The sequence below is a fragment of the Lepus europaeus genome, chromosome 6 (assembly GCF_033115175.1).
Source record: "Lepus europaeus isolate LE1 chromosome 6, mLepTim1.pri, whole genome shotgun sequence".
Classification (NCBI taxonomy): domain Eukaryota; kingdom Metazoa; phylum Chordata; class Mammalia; order Lagomorpha; family Leporidae; genus Lepus; species Lepus europaeus.
In genome coordinates, this window is record NC_084832.1 from 106852492 (window position 1) to 106858115 (window position 5624).

At 40.1% G+C, this 5624-nt stretch overlaps 2 pseudogenes; both read left to right on the forward strand.

Annotated features, from left to right (window-relative positions):
- Window positions 1-1573: 1573 nt before the first annotated feature.
- On the forward strand, window positions 1574-4352 carry LOC133762192 (tubulin alpha-1C chain-like; annotated as a pseudogene).
- Window positions 4353-4626: 274 nt separating this feature from the next.
- LOC133762193 (large ribosomal subunit protein eL42-like) lies at window positions 4627-4966 on the forward strand (annotated as a pseudogene).
- The last annotated feature ends 658 nt before the right edge of the window (window positions 4967-5624 follow it).

The following is a 5624-nucleotide window of genomic DNA, read 5'->3' on the forward strand; positions in this document are numbered from 1 at the left end:
TTAAAAAACAAATAGAATGGGAGAGAATATTTTCCAATTATACATCTGATAAGGGACTTGTATTCATAATATGTAAGGAAAACTGTAACTCAAATATAAAAAATCATCCAGTTAAAAATAGTAACAGAATATTTTTCAGATAGTAAAATGACCAATAAGCAAAAGAAAATATGCCTATCATCACTAAGTATTAGTATGGTCAAATGAAAAACATAATGGGACACCACTTGGCATGTATTAAGGAGCCTAAAAAGTAAGTAAGTTTATGAAGAAGCTAGGACCCTCAAATAATGAGCCTTCCTCTTTGGAGAATGGAATGACAATTCTTCACAAAGTTAAACCTAGTGTTATACCCAGAAATTCCATCCCTAGCCATATACACAAGTAAACTGAAATCAAATATAAATACAGATACATGTGTATGAACGTTCAAAGCAGTATAACAGTCAAAAAAAAAATACAAACCAACAGATGAATGAAAAAGCAAAATGTATAACATTCATACAATGGAGTATTGTTTGGTAATAAAAAGTAATGAATTATTGATACATGCGATACTGATACCTTAAAAACATGTAAACTGAAATAATCTAGTCATAAGAGGCCACACATTGCATACTTCCATCGATGTGGAATGTCCAAATAAGCAAATCCACAGGGACAAAAGTAGTAGATTAGCGGTTGCTTAGGGCTGGGGGTCAAGGGAAATGGAGTGTCCCTCATTCCTAATGTGCACAGAGTTTCTTTAGGTTTATAAAAATGTTCTGAAATTAGAAAATGGTAATGGTTTCACAACTCAGAGTATACAAAAAATACCAACCAAATTATACATTTTACAACTGTATAGTATGTGTATTTTATGCTATGTTAATCTTATCTCAATGAAGCTGTTATTAAAAATAAAAGCTTGATTAATAGAAAATAGAAGTGACATATAAATAATACTAATAATCAAATTAGGAACACTATAAGATAGATTATAAATATTAAAAATATAATACCATAAGATGTTGCCCAAAAAATTAGTTTAATAAAGTTGAATATTTGATGAAATTAGCCAACACCTAAAAGAAAAAGATCTTACCCAAAGTTATACATGGGAAAAATTGAATAGTTATATACTACTCTAAATATTGTATTTCTATAACTTAAAACCATTATACAGAGAAGATACTTTTGCAGATGAATTTAAATTAAAATATAAAGGAAAAGTGCTTCAAATTTGCACTCTTTTTTTTCCAGAAAATAAAGAAAGAAATACATCTTGATTTATTTTAGGCTCACATAGCTTTGATACCAAAATTTAATAAAGACATTGTAGGAAAGAAAAATTATGTCAATATTATTCATAAACATAAATGCACAAGTCAGAAAATAACAAATCAAGCAATACACAAAACATATTATCAAGCAGGATTTTTCCAGGAAAGCAAAACAATGTTTAATATTGCTAAAGCAATATTTTAAAACTGATTAACAGAGAGGGCACATTGTCCGCTCCTATCACCTCTGACTCCTAGCCTGCCGTCACCTCGTGTGAGTACAACTCCATCTATGTCAGGCTGGTGTCCAGATGGGCAATGTCTGCTGGGAGCTCTACTGCTTGAAACATAGCATCCAGTCCAGTGGCCAGATGCCAAGTGACAAGAACATTAGGGGAGGAGATGACTCCTTCAATACCATCTTCAGTGAGACTGTTGTTTGTAGACTTGGAACTCACAATCATTGAATGAATAAGTTAGCACTAGCAGCTACCATCAGCTCTTCCACTCTGAGAAGCTCTGGAAGATGCTACCAGTAACTATGTCTGTCAGCACTACACCATTTTGGCAAAAAAGTTATTGACCTCATCTTGGACTGAATTCATAAACTGGCTGACCATTGCAAAGACCTTCAGGGCTTCTTGGTTTTCCACCGCTTTGGTAGGGGGACTGGCTCTGGGTTCAGCTCCCTGAAGATAAACGGCTCACTAGGCTAATCCTCCGCCTTGCGGCGCCGGCACACCAGGTTCTAGTCCCGGTCGGGGCACCGATCCTGTCCCGGTTGCCCCTCTTCCAGGCCAGCTCTCTGCTGTGGCCAGGGAGTGCAGTGGAGGATGGCCCAAGTGTTTGGGCTCTGCACCCCATGGGAGACCAGGAGAAGCACCTGGCTCCTGCCATCGGAACAGCGCGGTGCGCCGGCCGCAGCCGCGCTACCGCGGCGGCCATTGGAGGGTGAACCAACGGCAAAAAGGAAGACCTTTCTCTCTGTCTCTCTCTCACTGTCCACTCTGCCTGTCAAAAAAATAAAAAATAAATAAAAATAAAAAAAATAAAAAAAACCATCTTTGTATTGTTTATGGCAAGAAGTCTAAGCTGGAGCTCTCCATTTATCCAGCCCTCTAGGTTTCCACAGCTGTGGTTGAATCCTACAACTGCATCCTCACCATCCACATTCCCCGGAGCACTCTTTTTTTAAGGTTTTTATTTAATGAGTACAAATTTTCATATGTATAGCGTTTAGAGATATAGTGTTTCTTCCCCCTATTCCCGCACTCCCACCCACACTGCCATCCCACCTCCCACTCCTTCTCCCATTTCATTATCCATTAAGATCTGTTTTTAATTGACTTTATGTACAGAAGACCAACTCTTCACTAAGGAGAGATTTCAATTGTTTGCACCCACACAGATACACAAAGTGTAAAAATACTGTTTGAAGACAAGTTTTACCATTAGTTCTCATAGTACAATTCATTAAGGACAGAGGTCCAGCATGGGGATCAAGTGCACAGTGATTCCTGTTGTTGATTTAACAAATGACACTCTTATTTATAACATCAGTGATCACACAAGGCTCTTGACATGAGCTGCCAAGATTATGGAAGCCTTTTGAGTTCACAAACTCCATCAGTTTTTAGACAGGGCCATGGGCAAAGTGGAAGTTCTCTCCTCCCTTTAGAGAAAAGCACATCCTTCTTTGATGGCCTCTTCTTTCCATTGGGGTCTCACTCACAGAGATCCTTCATGCAGAACCATTCTTGCCACTGTCTTGGCTTTCCATGCCTAAAATTGGAGCACTCTTCTTATGCCTTCCCAGCAGGCAATGGGGCCATCTATGACATCTGTCATAGTAATCTTGATAACTAGTAATAAGGTACAATAACCTGAATCACCTTATTAACCATGTCATGTCCTCCAACACTGCTTTTCTCCAATCTTATGGAACCCTGAATGTTGGATACAAGTCCATACGAACTTTGTGCCCTACCTATCCTTGCATCTACTTCCCTTACATTCTGGCAATGTAAGCCTCCATCATCTCGGTTGAGACAGTCTATCATGAACAGCTTTCTATAGCAGAGGAGACCAAGGCTTGCTTTGAGCCAGCCAACTAGATGATGAAATACAACCTTTGCCATGGTAAATACATGGCTTTCTCACAGTTGTACCATGGTGATGTGGTTCCCAAAGATGTTAATGATGCCAATGCCATAATCAAGTCCAAGCACAGCATCCAGATTGTGGAGTGGTGCCTCCACTGGCTTCAAGGATGGCATTAATTACCAGTTTCCCACTGTGGTACTAAGTGAGAGAAATATGTGTTGAGCAACACCACAGCCATTGCTGAAGCCTGGGATCATTGGACCATAGGTTTGATATGATGTTACCAACCATGCCTTTGCTCATTGGTATGTGAATGGACAAGGGGATGGAGGAGGGAAAGTTTTCTAAAGCCCATGAGGCATTTAACCAAGTGATTAGAATATGGGTTGTAACATCCTCATCCCATATTGAAATGTCTGGGTTCAAGTCCTTGCTATACTTTCAATTCTAATTCATTGTTAATGCACATATCCTGGAAGGCAACAGACAATGACTTAAGTGGTTGGGTCTTTGGCTCCTACGTAGGAGACTTTGATTGGATTAAGTTTCCAGTTTTGGGTATTTAGGAGGTGAATCAGCATTTGGGTTCTTTAACTCACTCCCTCTCCCTCTTCCTCTCCCTTTAAAATAAGTAAATAAAAGAACTCCAGGGAAGGAGAATAAAAATTATATAAATTTCTAAGTAATTAGGGCTGAGTAAAACACTGGGAAAAGAATAGAATATTAATTGATTGATGGCAATTAAAAAGTATTGCATAATTTGTATGGGCTTTCTACTGTGATTTACGTGATAACATTTTTCCTCCTCCATAATAAAATTCACAAACAGAAAAAAAACAAAGCCCATGAGGACATGGTTATCCTAGAGAAGGATTATGAAGAGGAAAGAGAAGGTGAAAAAGGAAATAGTTATTAGTCATTCCTCTCAGCCTTGCAGAATGTCATAATTGCAGAACCACAGCTCCAACATCAGCAGATAGGCATTAGGCGTGAGAATTTTCTGGTTAGATTGTTTGTTTTTTTTAAAGATTTATTTATTTTTTGAAAGTCAGAATTACAGAGAGAGAGAGAGATAGGTTCTTCCATCTGCTAGTTAACAACCCAGATGACTACAACAACCAGGCCTAGGACAGACCAAGGCCAGGAGCTTCTTCCAGGTCACCCACGTGGGTGGCAAGGGCCCAAACACTCCGGCCATCTTCTGCTGCTCCTCCCAAGCCATTAGCAAGGAACTTGATCAGAAGTGAAATAGCCACTTTCCATGCCAATAGTGCTCTGCAAACTTGTGAATGTTCCTAAAGCCTGCAAGACCTTCTGTAAGAGGTGTGGCAAGCGCCAGCCCCATAAAGTGACACAGTACAAGAAAGGCAAAGATTCTCTCTAGGCCCAGAGAAAGTGGTGTTATGTTAGGAAGCAGCGTGGCTAAGGCGGACAGACTAAGCCGGTTTTTCTGGAAAAAGGCTAAAACTACAAAGATTGTGCTGAGGCTTGAGTGTGTGGAGCCAAACTGAAGATCCAAGAGAATGTTGGCTACTAAGAGATGTAAAAGATTCTAACTGGGAGGAGATAAGAAGAGAAAGGGGCAAGTGATCCACTTCTAATCTTCATCTTCTGTTTTGTTATAAAGACAATAAAATCTAAAGGTTACTGTTCACCTCATTTGGTCTTCAGGGAGGGGATAAACTAGAGCCATCAATAAAATTCCTCTTGTGGGGAAATTTTTAAGCTCAAATAAAAATTTAAAAAGGAAGTGGAGGGGCTGGCGCTGTGGTGCAGTAGGCTAATCCTCTGCCTGTGGCGCCGGCATCCCATATGGGCGCTGGTTCTAGTCAGAGCTGCTCCACTTCCAGTCCAGCTCTCTGCTGTGGCCCAGGAAGGCAGTGGAGGATGGCCCAAGTGCTTGGGCCCTTGCACCCACGTGGGAGACCAGGAAGAAGCTCCTGACTCCTGGCTCCGGATCCGCGCAGCTCTGACCGTTGCAGCCATTTGGGAAGTGAACCAATGGAAGGAAGACCTTTCTGTCTCTCCCTCTCACTGTCTGTAATTCTAACTCTCAAATAAAATAAATAAAATCTTAAAAAAAAAAAAAAGTGGAGCGGTCAGGACTCAAACCATTTGCCCATATGGGATGCATGTCACAGGTGGTAGCTTTACTAGCTATGCCAAAATGCCTACCCCAAGATTAGATTGTCTTCACTAAGCTGTGATTATGTCTGTCTTTCTCATGTGCACCTGTAAGATTCTTCTATCATATCTAAA